This window comes from Tachypleus tridentatus, chromosome 9 (genome assembly GCF_004210375.1).
Source record: "Tachypleus tridentatus isolate NWPU-2018 chromosome 9, ASM421037v1, whole genome shotgun sequence".
NCBI lineage: Eukaryota > Metazoa > Arthropoda > Merostomata > Xiphosura > Limulidae > Tachypleus > Tachypleus tridentatus.
Genome location: NC_134833.1, coordinates 72,697,373 through 72,712,093, shown reverse-complemented (window position 1 = coordinate 72,712,093; position 14,721 = coordinate 72,697,373). Strand labels below are relative to the sequence as shown.

General features: G+C 32.5%; 1 protein-coding gene across 4 annotated transcripts in view; it reads left to right on the top strand.

Annotated features, from left to right (window-relative positions):
• Window positions 1-1,908: 1,908 nt before the first annotated feature.
• The window catches only part of LOC143225483 (growth arrest-specific protein 2-like), a 36,123-nt gene continuing 23,310 nt past the window's right edge, over window positions 1,909-14,721 (top strand). For 3 of the 4 annotated variants that reach the window (XM_076454969.1, XM_076454970.1, XM_076454967.1), the window contains exons 1-2: window positions 1,909-2,124; window positions 3,483-3,547. The gene's annotated coding sequence lies outside the window, so the exon portion shown is untranslated. The remainder of the gene's footprint in view (window positions 2,125-3,482; window positions 3,548-14,721) is intronic. The other variant, XM_076454968.1, reaches the window with a different exon arrangement.

Genomic DNA, 14,721 nt, shown 5'->3' with positions numbered 1-14,721 from the left:
CATATATTGGAAGATAAAGTTAATTACTCAAAACAGTGGACAGTTTGAGAGAACTTTCTTTCGACGTGTAAGTTGACCCTACACACCTTGCAACACACTTCTCTCAGACAAAATTTTAGTCTTGGGAAGTAGTGTGTACTCATGATTTCAACGGGTTGAGGAAGGAAGAAGCTCTGAGTGCAGCACTGGTCATAGAACATCGTGCATAAAAAAAAAAAAAATGCTTGGACCTTAGCACTACCAGGACTTTATTCCAGTTGCGTCACAAAAGATAATTTTCCATTAACCTCTTTGGAAAAATGGTAGTACTATAGTGAGGTTCAGGCTGTTTTATGGATAGGGGCATGGGGAAGAAGTGTCATTAAGAAGGAAGGAAGGCGCAAGACAGAGTGTTGGAGAAGCTGAACAGGATGTCCAATTTGAAATGTTGGCAGTGGTAAGGCAGTCGGGATACTGTTAGTGAGTAACATTTCCTAACAAGCCTTGCAATTTGCATCCATTGTAATCACCCAATATTAGCTAGTAAATCTGCTCACCAAGTGTAAATGTATATCTGAAATTATACTGTCACTTTACTAGTTGCATACATTCATTTGTGGACTTACTTCTTAAGTTTTATATTGTATATTTATCATGCTAGATGCCATGGTTGGTTTAAATTAGGTAAAATGTAAGTCATATTTTCGTTGTAAAAGCATTATTTCGTCCTTGTTTATTTCCATTTTAACATAACGTTTCAATTGTTTTATTTTATTGCATGTACATCTTTTGTTTATGCATGTAAGGAATTTTATCTTTTTCTATCTGTATTTTTATTACATATTTCTTCCACGTATCTTGAATATTCTTCTATTTTGCATAGTTTCTATTTCTTAGTTGTGATTGTGAATTGTATATTACTGTGTTTACATATAATTATACGAATATATGCGATTCAGATAAATTTTATTAGATTTAACTGACTTTAAATTTTGCAATTTTCGAGGGCATTTTAAAATTAGAAACATACAAATATAATTTTAGAAATTTCCTACCTTGTACTAAATGTTTAATCAAGATGCCATACACAAAATACGCACTGAACAATATATCTGGACTACAAAACAGTTGTTTATAGATACTTTCGCGGAGCTGTTCAAGGCTTATCTGCCCTAGACGTCCATAATTTTGAATTATTAGAATAGAAGGAAGGCTAGTAAACGGTACACATGGAAATTCTTGACCTATTCTTCTGGCCGTCACCATTAAAATCATGTACAGGCTCAAAGTGTGGAACATGGTTTTTCGTGTTGATGGGAGGCAAATGTGGGACTCGAAGACCCATAATTCATCACACTAACATCTTGATCACGCCCTGTTTTATAAAATAGAGGAAACAATAAGCGCTTTCGTTTTCATTTATTATATACAAACTTAAACTTTTTCAAAAGCTTACCAAAAATTTCTTCAACACATATTTTCTACTTAATTTATTTAGTAAGCACGCTAATTACTAAAAACACTTAACAAGTGACGTACTATAAAGCGTTTGTTTTTGTTTATATAAAACTACTATATTGTGAAATAACATTAGTCTGTAATTTCAAAGAATGAAATAAATAAATTCAGTTGTTGTTTATAACATAGGTTTACTCCTTCGAAGTATAAGTCAAAAACATATTTTTGTCTTCTAGAGTACTCTGTAGTGACTTCAGATTGGTATGAATAACAATAATAAAAATCGTGGAGGTGAAGAAAATGTTATCTGTGAAATTACCTCTTTCTAACATATAAAGGTTTAAGTTCTTGCAAAACTGCGGAGTGAAAGGAATTGTGAACCAGCTTGTCGCCGGAAAGGCCACTAAATTTTACAGACGTGGTTATTAAAATCCCTTCACCATGCAGGTTCATAGCTTGGTTTGTCATCTGGTGGCTGTAATGTAAAGGAACGCCGCCTAGAGAGGGCTCTGTCGATTATGGCCGTTCGCCAGCTGCTGGGGTGGCGGGGGATGAATTTGGGAGTTGTTGCAGTAAAAGTGTCAAACATTTAGGGATCGAGGACTCTGTGGTATTAAATCCCAGTGTTATACAGTGCAATCACCTTTGTTACACTTTCAAGTTGATATTCTGCGTTTAACGAGAAAGGTAAGATTTTTTTATTTTCAGTAGTTTATCGTTAGTCGGTGAGTAAAGCGTCGCTTTCCATACTACACTCTCTTAGTCATGTCATCCAAATGTTCTAGTCTCGATCGATTTGACTGTCTTTCTTCTAAATATCCAATAGTTCACTGACCATGAAAAATTCACTTTTATTATGTTTGTGTGTAAATATAGTTCATTAATTGAGTCTATCCGTTTTCTCTATTAGTTAGTTAGTTTATGTAATGTTTAATCTGAGATACCATTATGTAGTTCCTGCAGATTTGCAAACTTTCCACCAGATTTTAATTAGCAAGTAGTTCTTCGAGGCTAACCGTACAGCTTACATTAGTTGTTGTTTTTTTCTTTTGGTATTGAATTTATTTTTCAAAACTGCAGATTGATAGAGACCAAAGCGTAAATTGATAACAAAATTTCAAATATTCTGAAATGTGATCAGAAAAATAACTGATAAATTAAAAGAAAAAGTGTTTTTTATTTAGCAAAGTGTTCCCAAGGTTAACCGCAGAGAACTGCAGAAATAACAGTAAACAAAATATAGAACTATTTTATGATTACAAGAGGAACTAATAGTTAATTCTTCAAACAAAAGTAGTAAGAGAAATAGCCATAAATCTTAAACATTTTCTTTGAAATCTTTAGATTCAACTATTAACTTTGGTTAATTTATAAACAGCAACAATTTTATCTTTTCTTGTGTGTTTTATGTTGCATTTGTCGTCGCTCTTACTTTTATGACCTGATAGATTAAAATAACAATCGAATAACTGACGAATGTAGTTATTTGCACTCCTAAGATCACTCTCACTCCATGAAATTCTAATCTTTATATTTTGGTCCTTAAATTCGGTTTCTTTCGTTGTGACATTTAGACTATGAACAAGAGCAATGCTTATTTACGGTACACGGAATAATAGGTTTTCAAAATGCTTTGTTAGTCTAGTGGAAAGATAGCATAATTGTGCTAATATGGCGTACTTTAATACAGTTAATGTAATTCATATATTATGATTTTTATCCCCAAGAGCAAAGTACCGATATTATCACTACTGAAGGCTTACTTTTCAACAGCTCTTTGAAACTGTAGTTAAATCTCTAAAGAAAATAATTATTTTATTTTTGTCCACTTGTTACTTAGTACCTTAATATTCCATAATCACAACTGACATACTTGTTTTAGAAGGTGCCAAATTTAATTCTAAATATAAATATATACCAATGTGTACTGTGATTTCTTCGGTTCTCTTCGATTAACCTTGGAAATACGTTGTTGATATATGTAAAGGCCTTCTTGACATATATTCATGCATTTAAAGATTTAAAGAAGAAAATTTTGATTCTAGACCCCATGTGATTCAAACACATTCATGACGTCATTCCTCTTCTATGATATTATACAGAGTATGAGGTAAGGAAATTATTTGTACTCTTAAACAGAAACTAAGACTTTGCATCATTATTCTTAAGTTAAGCAAATACACGGAAAAAATATAAATGTTTATAATGAAAGTAGAGAAGAATGACAGTGGAGGAGAAAGCATATGGTTATATGCTAACTATATATAAATATATATTTATATCTGCTATATTCAACGCCGACGAGGCCTTTCTCCAAATACTAGGACTCTTTAGACGCCTAGAATATAAGAGACTCGGTATTGATTACAATTTCTCTGATGATTTGTTCGTTTGTTTTTAAGAGTAAAGCTACACTATCTACGATGTTTCCACCACGGTGTCTAAACCTGATTTTTAGTTTTCTACGTCCTCAGACTTACCATTGAATTACGAAAAGCCCTCTATTGGTGTTGGAAATTGTTTTCAGTTTTTGTTCTGAGTGTCTATAGGTATAAACTTTTATTGTTCATTTATATATACAAAGCTAGTTAGTAGCTCTTCAACCTGATTCCTTATTCGAAATATATACTGTGAAAGTTGTACAGAAAATGAGGGCTAAAATTCTCTGGACTATTTTACAAATCGTTAATTTAACACAAAACATGTCACTTAATCTGAACATTTAATTAAGACAAGAACTACGGTCTCTTGTCTAAACATTCAGTAAACGATTGTTCTTTGCTAACAGTAAGCATTTGTCTGCGTTTCTATAAATTTACATTTTATATCAGGTTGTATAGAAGTAGGTCGAGCGTAGCCAAATTGCTGGATTGTGAACCTGACAGCCCATGGTTCACGTCACGTTGTTGGAAAAACATGATTCGTACTTTGGGTCTATGAATGTGTTATAAAAATTACGGACAAATCTCACCAATCTATTAGAATAACCCATGATTTGGTAGCAGGTGATGTTGATTTTGAGTTAAAAAACTAAGAATGACCAGAATGTGTAGCTTTGCGCAATGCTTTGAGACAAACACAAAAAAAGTTGGGAATATAAACATTAAAAACTCTTCAACGTATGTTTAGACTTTTCTTAAAAGTTATAAACACATTCATAGAAAATATATGTTTCTATAATTTCGTGTTTTCTTTTTGTGAGGATTAGGCATGACTTGGTGGTTAACGTGTTCAGATCGTGAATCCTGTGGCCGCAAAAACGAGCTACGCATTTTGAGGCCACGGATGCGTTATAAAGCGTCAGTCAAGCTTTGCTATTCGATCAAAAAAGAGGGTAGTTCAAGAGTTGACGATAAGCACTGTTGTGTAAATATCTTCTGAAACAAGGAAACAAACATTACTTTTACCAGCGTCACCAAGCAACAGACACACTGCCGCATGTATCACTGCCGAGTAAATGTTTTTCCACTACCCAGTTGTCATTCTTTGTTTTTCTCTTGGAAAGAATGTACATAATGTGTTTAGTTTATGTTAGAAGAGATTAATCAAGTTGTATAAGATTTAGGTTTTAACCAAAAATGAAATATACATGTATACTATCAACTCTAATCATTCCACCAGATGTAGCGTGTTGTGTCATCTGATGTACTAAATTTATCATTTCTTTTAGTTTTTACTAGTGAATTATGGATTCTCATTCAATATGTGCAACGGTTATGGTAGCTTACTCATCAGATGAATTTTGTACACGTGTGTAAAGACAAGAACATAAATACGTGAGTTTAATAATTTAAAGAGGACAAACTGTGAATAATAAATAAGTGCTTCTTCGTAGATTGGTGTAATGTGACCAAGCATATAGTGAATATTATTGAAAGAGTATCTTTTGTTATTCAGAAATTCTTTTTTACCGAATAAGATAATTGTACTCTGGCCTGAAAGATTGTATAAAACATTACTAAATTAAATTATTCCTCGCCTAGAATACTATGGTAATACCACTAAAGATATCTTTGTGTGATATTTTCCCTCCTTATAAGCAGATTTCTAATCTCCAATAAGGGCTTGAAAAATAGTACTTCATTGAACGAAAGTAAAGGTAGTTGGGCAGAGCAAGAGAACAGTTTTAAAGTTGATAACAGTATGCATACAAATCAGTGCTGAAACCAGTAGCTGAAACAATCCTTGCTTTGATACTTAAAGGTCTTCTTAAGCAATAATTTCTCAAAGGTCATGTTTCATCAGCACGTGTGTTATCCACCTGCATTTATCCCCTTCCTTAACTCTGAAGCGCAATGGCCTTGTGAAATAGGGAAAATGCTCCACTCGCTTTATTTCACTCACTTCTATATCTACCTCTGCTGCCAAACTCATTTACTTATACGCCATGATACATATAGGGAGTACCTTCATCCTTTCACCACCAGAGATTGTGCAACTTAGGTGCTCAGATACTGCGAAGGTTATAGAGCAAAAGATGGGAGAGAGAGTTCATTGAATTGTGAGTTAAGTTTGAGGAGCAGACCAGTTATTGTTAATCAGGCATAGAAAACGTGTTTGACTAGTCACGTGCTTAAATGCAAAGATGGCTGTAGGAATTAAAAGTTACTGTCATTTGGTTAAGATCTCTGGCAAACAATTTTACTAAAGGATGTGTCATTCGAATATTTACTTGTTACTGATATTGCTAAGTAAACTTACTTGCTCAGCCGGAGCTACCAACAAAGAAGAAAATCATATGCAAATTCGCGGATTTAAATTTATTCTATATTCTTAGTTTCTGCAAACATGTGTCGTGTTATAAGTCAATAGGTTAGAACTACTGAAGAGAGAATAATATTACACAAAATTACTAGATTATAGCTACTAAGTAAAGTATATCATTACACAAAATCATTAGGTTGCAGGTACTGAGAGGAAAGTAACATCACATTAAATAGTAGAATTATTTAATAAAGTTTCAGCAACTTTGAATTTCATTATAATAGTCTATACTATTTGTTTCATTATTATAATGAGTATTAGTATCTACGTAATTTGTTCTTTCTCTAAAATAGTGAATATTCTAGAAGCATCAGTAGTACCTTTATTAGCAGTATAAATACTAGAAAATGCAAAAGGAAAACTCAAAGTTTCAAGAGAAAAACAAATCAGTGTCAGGTTTCAACATGTTTTTATTTAAACGAATTGTAAAAAACATACAACTAATTAATGAAGAAGGAAATAGCTGAACTGAAAACAAAACAAAACAAAGAACAACAACACATTATGTCACAGATCTACGTTGCTGAAACTAAACTATGCCAAAACTATTACTTTATATTTTAACTTCTGGTTATCCCATTTTTTATTGGCTTAATATTTATCTCCTGACAGTTTGATGGAAAATATCTTTCGATTTAAGAGCTAATCCGTATATTTTCAGTCTTTACATAATTTTGTTCTTGAGGATCTATTAATTTATTTCAGCTATGACATGGTGAACCTTATCGCTTTTTCTTCACTTTTCGCGAAAAATTTTAATAGTGTATACTAGTACTTGTAGAACTGTTAGGAAGTATAGTAAATAGAGTTAAGGATTAAGTTCAAGTAAAGGTGAATATCACTTGTTTGTTGTTTAGTCTTAATTACAAACACTTACAGACACTTAAATTATACAATACATATACTGAACTACTTTTTTTAACTTTTTAAGTTCATAATTGTTTGATTGGCTATTATTAATAAGATTGTAAAAGTATTTTTTTTCTATTAGCAAAAAAGTATACAGGTTATTATAAAACTGTATTGCACAGACTTCATTAACAAATCATAAAGGTCTACTAGTATGTAAAAAAAAAAGATTATACCACAAGTATTACTCTCTTTTAGACAAAAAACTTTGTTTACAAATACGCCTGACAGATGGCATTGTGAAGCAGCCCATGAACTTGGCTTATTTTAGTATACTGTTTACAAATTTTTGCAATTAAGTCCTTAATTATTATCTAGTAAACACCTATTTTATATAAGCATTACACAAAATCCAAGTTTGCTCAAATTCTTATCTTATGCAAAATTACGTTAATATTAATGCTCATTAAACAAATAATTTTGTTTTGTCTTCCAAGAATAGTGAGGGAAGGCCGCTAATCAAACATATTTTTTCTTTTCATATATTAACAATAAAATTGTTGTTAATTTAGGCTTAACTCTCTTAAAGTTCGAGTTATACACATTTTATATATAACTAGTTATCACCTTCTAAGACAGCTGCAAAAGAAATTATTAACGTCTTAGTTTAACACAAATCTTGAAATACGTTAACTTCCAATGATTTTGATAACTCCCCCATGTCAATAGACATGCGTGTTATCGTCTATGAAAACTAATCAATTACACTTGCTCTTTACTAACAAAACTTGATATCTTCATGAAAATTCTATTAAATAAAATTTTGAACTCTTATAGAAGTGAAATGATATTACTCATACTTTCTTTCAAATTGTCTTCTTTTCGTTGATTGTTTGTTTTGGTTTTTTGAATTTCGCGCAAAGCTAGACGAGGGCTATCTGCGCTAGCCGTCCCTTATTTTGCAGTGTAAGACTAGAGAAAAGGCAGCTAAATATCACCACCCACCGTCAACTCTTGGGCTAATCTTTTACCAACGAATAATGGAATTGACCGCTGTTATAACGCCCCCACGGCTGAAAGGATAAGCATGTTTGGTGTGACGAGGATTCGAACCCGCCACCATCGGATGACGAGTCGAACGCCTTAACCCACCTGGCCATGCCGGGCCACCTTTCGTTGAAGGCAAAGAAAATCACTTCCTGGTTGCCAGTGTTGTTTTACTTACTACAAGTCGTCTGTGTTTATATAAGTAGAACAGTGTTGTTAAGTTAATTACTTTTATGATTTTTCTAACGAATGAATTGTATATGAGATTATTTTCCCTTTTATATGAAAAATTGTACTTTTTAAAGAAAAAATAGGAAACTCATTGTATTATTAAAATTTTCAGAAATTAAATAGGTTATGGATGATTTTACTCTTCATCAATATCTCTAAAGAAGGACAACTTGAAAAATAAGGTCTGGCACCTTAAGGTGAAATATCTGTAAATCTTTTGAATAGTGTTTAGTTTCACCTTTACGTTCCACAAGTTATTTATATTTATTTTGGTCTTTGAAGCATTTTAGAAACAATTCAAGGTCTTCATCAGACAAGCTAAAAGATAAAACATTTTATTATTCTTCCAACAGATGAGGGCTATTGCGCTAAAAACAAATCTGGTTCCGATACATACTGTGGGTAAAGCAAAGATATCTTACTGCACCATTTTGTGCCTAACAACAAACTAACCAAACGAGCTTTTGAATACCAAAATTGTGAATTTAGATAAGATGGGTGGGCTCGGCATGTTCTTAAATTTGTCACTTGTCAGTGAAATCAGTGCCTATTTTTATGAGAAAGATAACCAAAGAAACAGGAATCATAGCGATGCCAATCGATAACAAACTTGACAAGTTCCGTCACAAGACTTTTGTATTATTGATCAGCTTAAACTTAGATTTTAAAGCTGACTTCCTGACGCTATAAGAGGTTCATGGAGAATTTGTTAAGATATATGGTTTAAGATGACTATATCGTCGTTTAGCAGAAATTCGTTATGGTGTAAACTACGATATCAGGGTATAGTGTGTAATCATTGCTGTTATTATTCTAAGGATGATCAACGATAAAGTAAGAACAGCATCGAACCTAGATAGCCTTTCTTACGATCTTTTAATAAACTTATCATTTTTAATGTTTGTAGCTGAAATGAGAAAAAGAGTGTACGGTACTAATTTAATGGCACATAAGTACACGAGTATGCTGTTTTACTCGTGATCAATACCTCTAATCACCAAACAAGTCAGCAGTTCCCTTACTCAGTGGAAGTTCAGGGATTTCTACGGAGCTTGTGTAGAGATAATGTAGAGCTTACTAAGTCTGCTTCATCGATCAAGCTAATCGATAAAGCAGGCACTACATAAAGATTTGCAATGTGTTGTCATAACCCTTGCGCAGGATAAAATGCATCGTCGTAATATGTCTTCTGTGTGTTAAGATTGTAAATAGTCGCATCATTTGAGACTCTTTAATCACGTACATTTTGATTATTATTGCGACAGTTTAGTGAGCAAGAGAGTAAAATATGAGCTAATTATTTAAACGTTTATTAAATTAATGAATTAAATTTGAAATAAAAAGAAATTTCTTTCCCTCTTTTTTTAACTTCAAGAGTAAAGTCTTGTGTGGGTGTTTTCATATAGCAAGCCACATCGGTATATCTACTGAGCCCACAGAGGGTAATCGAACCCCTGATTTTAGCGTTGCAAATCCGTAAACTTACCGCTGTACTAGCGAGGGGCGAAAGTCTTGTTGTTTTGGTTTTTATTAAAGGATTTTGGAAATATTTTTACTGTTGATATACTTCTGCGAGCCTGGTTTCGAAATTTTCTCAAACTTTTTTCTGGTAACAGAAAACACTTATAAGTTAAAAAAGTATCCAATCCAATTACATCAGATTTATTTAAAAAGATAGAATAAAATATGTGATATCTATGTTTTTGATAAAGTTAATAAAGTTCGGAAATATTATTTTATACCAGTTTATGGAAGTAATCCAATAAAGATTTAATATTATAAGTTTCTTAGTCTATTTTGTTTAAAGTTATCACAGTTTTTACGATGTTAAAATATTTAGAGAAAAAGATTGTACTGATTTATTTGTTTAGTATTAATAATTCAATATTAACATTTGATTTACAAAAACAAAAAAGTACTTCTTTTCGAGGCTGTGTCTGATAAACACTTTTTTGTAATAACTTCTGAAAAATTATTTGCAAGTGCAATTTTTTTATTTTCGAACTCACATTAAAAAGAAAATCTTATATCATGGTTTAAACAGTGGTGCTTGCTGTTAAACAACAAAAAGTAACAACGTATTTAATTAGTATGTTGAATTATTTTAAATTAATATATATGAAACCACAAATTTGTCCAAGGAATTTAATATTTGCTAATTATCTTCGATCTTACCATATAAAATGATTGACAGTATCCTAAATCTTAAATTGGAGAAATAAATATATAGGATTTGAGGAAATGTGGTAGTGGTGCTACTAATTTACACCTCTTAAGTTATTCAGCAGACAAGTTGTTTAATTAACTGAAAAATATTTATTTGTTTGTTGAATTTTGCGCAAACTTAATCGAGGGTTACTTGAGCTAGCACTCTTTAATTTAGAAGTTAAAGACTAGAGAGAAGGAAGCAAGTCAACACACCTATTGCTAAATCTTAGGTTACTCTTTGCCAACGAAAGTTGGACTGACTATCACTAACATTTCGTACTCCTTCAGGTAAATGGTTATTGCTCTATATTTTGGCACACTGCGTCGGTAACTTCACTAATATGTCTTCACATAAAATAGCATGAATACCTATTTCATTCTCCAGCTGCTTAAAGCATGCGACATTTCAACGGATATGCTGTGGAAGCAACTTGTATACACATGAACTGTGTCGCTTTTCTTATATTATGTTGCACACAATTAGTAGGGACAGAAGTACGATTTTTATCACATTTTCATTTGTTTATTCCCATCTGTTATAAGATATCGTATTTTGCTTTTCATGGATGGGTATGACTTGTTGCAAGTCTCTTTTTAGATGGTCCTGGTAGCTCAAACTGATCCATGTTCTTTTGTTTTCCAATGCTATTAAGTATAAGTGATTTCTCCGTCTTGACAATTCCAATTCCCCGAAATAAACGCATATTTGTTATCTAAGTATATGAATATTTTGTGTTATAAATGGATACTACGTACCATTCCCAAGTACGATTATATTTCGTTGGCATCACACTACTTAAAAAAACGCCAAACAATGTCAACATATAGTTGTGACGTATACAGTTATATTGGGGTTTTACAAAGGCGATGATTCTCACTCAACTTGCTTGTTTGCACATTCAACATGTTTTTTAATAGAACATTCTCAACTTTTTATAACAATAAATATCTGCACTGGCAGATGGATTTCTTTTAAACGCTCTACTGATATTTCGTACATCTTTAAGTAAGTGGATATTGCTTTACATTCTGGCAACTGCTCTAAAGTTAATGAGGCAATTACTAGCTAAGTACCAGGGCAGTTATACATATAGTGAAAAATAATGCAACAAATCTTCATATGAACTATGGAGCGTTGATGAACAAATTATATGTCTTTAGAATTTTGAATGCGTGTAACGTTTTGTAGATTTTTACTTGTTTTGTTAAGTGTTGTTTCAGTAATATAATTTTTATAAAAAACAATATCAAAACGGATTCGCAAGGGCAATTTATTGTTAAACATGTGTGACAGGAGAATTTCTAATGTTACTAACAGAAGTTCATTGTAACTATAAGCTTCAAGGAAATTCCTCTGCATGCCATGTAGTACCAAAATCTTATGAATGATGTATTAGTAGCATGTGTACAAGAGTTACACACACAGTATTAGGCTATGCAAGGAGAGATGAATAATTCATGAAGCAAAGCAGTCGAAACTAGCGCTATCATTATGTCTACAGAACATATGTTATCAAAGAGCTTGCTGATGTTCAAATTTATGATTTCACGGAATGTACCATTCGTCTGGACAAACACAAACGTTCGTGGTTGTGTTGGAATTTCTTGAAACTGTTGTTTTCCCAAACAAGTGGCAACCAGTCACATTTCACCCATTTTATTATATTCAATACGGTGTGTGCTATAATCTGGTATATTACTGCTGTTTAAATAAAAGGTATTATGATATTAGACTGAATTAATTACTACAGTTAATGCTTATTTGCGAGGTAATCATGATTAAAAATAATAACGAATTTTATATAAATGGATTGTTTCAAAGGCAACTTTACATCACTTGATATCGCTAAAATAATAAGCGATTATAAGACACAGTCGAGTCCGAAACAATGTACTTCATTTAGTTTATTTAATACACGACTTACACTTTGAAATATCGAAGTCATGTGCCATGTAATCAAGCAGTTTACCGATTTAACTAATTGATACTTTCCATATACTCTTAGATTTTTAAATAAATTTTATTACAAAATTATTCTTTGTTTTTATTTAAGTATGGCTATCTCATAAGCAATTATAAGTCATAGTTATGTACACTGAGCAGAGAAAGTACAGCTTTCCAAAATACAAACAATTATTAATCTTTGAATCATAGATGAGAATAATTGTTTTCTGTCATGTGATGCTCAAATTACAATTTCTATAAGCACCCAAGTCAAGTCAAAATAAAACCAAAGTAATGCAGAAATGTGTTAATTACAATGTCTAGGTACATCCTAGTCAGATCAAAATAAAACTAAGGTAATGCAGGAACTCAGTATATGTTTAATGATTTTTCAATTCCAAAATCTCTAAAACACAAATAATCAAAATTATGTGAAATAGTCTAATACATTTAAATAACTCAGAACTAATTTTATCATTTATACCAATACAACCACTATTGTACATGGGCAATTATTTATTTTGTTCGAATTTTGAAAATTTTCATGAAAGAATTTGAAAATATTTGATAAAACTCAAACCTTCATTTCGTTTGTTTATAGTTAAACATAAAACCACACAATAGGGTACCGGTGTATCGTGGACATAACCCTGTCTCTCTGGGGTGGGGTGATCTAGGTAGGAAGAAGTTAAGTATTACTCCAAGGAAAGCTTAGTTTTTAATATTTTTGTAGCGAAAATTTGGGAATTGTTGTGCTTAAAGATTTTTAAACGTTAACTAATTAAAAACGTAGAGTAAGTTTGTAACAGAAAAGGGAAAGAAAACAAAAATATTTTGCTTAATACAAAATGGGTTACGGTTACCATAACTTCACATATAACATCCAAACTTTTTTCTTTCTATCTTTCAAGCCCAGCATGGCCAAATGGGTTAAGGCGTTCGACTCGTAATCTGATGGTCGCGGGTTCGAATCCCCGTCTCACCAACCATGCTCGCCCTTTCATCCATGGGGGCGTTATAATGTGATGGTCAATCCCACTATTCGTTGGTAAAAGATTAGCCCAAGAGTTGGCAGTGGGTGGTGATGACTAGCTGCCTTCCCTCTAGTCTTACACTGCTACAGCTACAGTCAGTGTGCAATAGGCCTCGGAAACTATAATTGTGAGTAATGCTTATTAATCAGAAAACTACAGAATTTGACCAGAAATGTTTATAGATTTCGAACATTACAAATCGTTGAACTTCAGTGAATTACTTCGGACGTTAGTATTTCTACGAAAGTATTAAATATCATCGCCGGTAATAGCGCTGTGAGACCAATCAAGCCATCTAGCTTAAGCGAGGTTGTGACAATTATAACTCAAAATTAATCTGCTCGTGGTGGCCCTCAATCGTCAATAAAATATTTAGTTCTACACCGGATATAAAATTCAGTATTGTCTGTAAGTTTGTAAGACTGTTGTATATGAGCCTTCACTTGTAATAATTTTTAGCAATAACAGTTATTATAAATTGTACTATTTTTTTGTTGGTATATTAAAATATATTCGTGTTAAAAAAGAAAATTTAATGCGTTAATCTTGTTGGCAAATAGCATAAATTTGATAAGTATTAACAGTTAATTAACTTCTAAATTTTTGGTTATTCAAAATAGTAATACATTGACATACGTAACGTAATAAATCAGAGACTTATCCGAAATAACTAATAATACACAACAATTAAGATATACGTTTAGTAACTTAATCCTAATTTCATCGATAAACAATAAAGCTATATAATTGTTTTTGTCTAAGAGTATATTTCAATTTTAAAGTAGTCTAATTTTGTTTTTGAATTTCGCTCAAAGCTACAATAGGGCTCTCTGCGCTCGCCGTCCCTAATTTAGCAGTGTAAGACTAGAGGGAAGGCAGCTAGTCATCACTACCCACCGCTAACTCTTGAGCTACTCTTTTACCAACGAATAGGGGGATTGACCGTCACATTATAATGTCACATGGCTGAAAGGGCGAGCATGTTTGGTGAGAAGGGGATTCAAACCAGCGACCCTCAGATTACGAGTCTAACTCATTAACCCACCTGGCCATGCCGGGCCAAGTTGTCTAATAGCAAGCATTTGTTATGTCATATATTTTTAACTCACTACTCGTGAGTTTGTAAATTGTGTGCGTGTGTGTGTGATTTCTTAAAGCAAAGCCACATCGGGATATCTGCTGAGTCCACTGAGGGGAATAGGACCT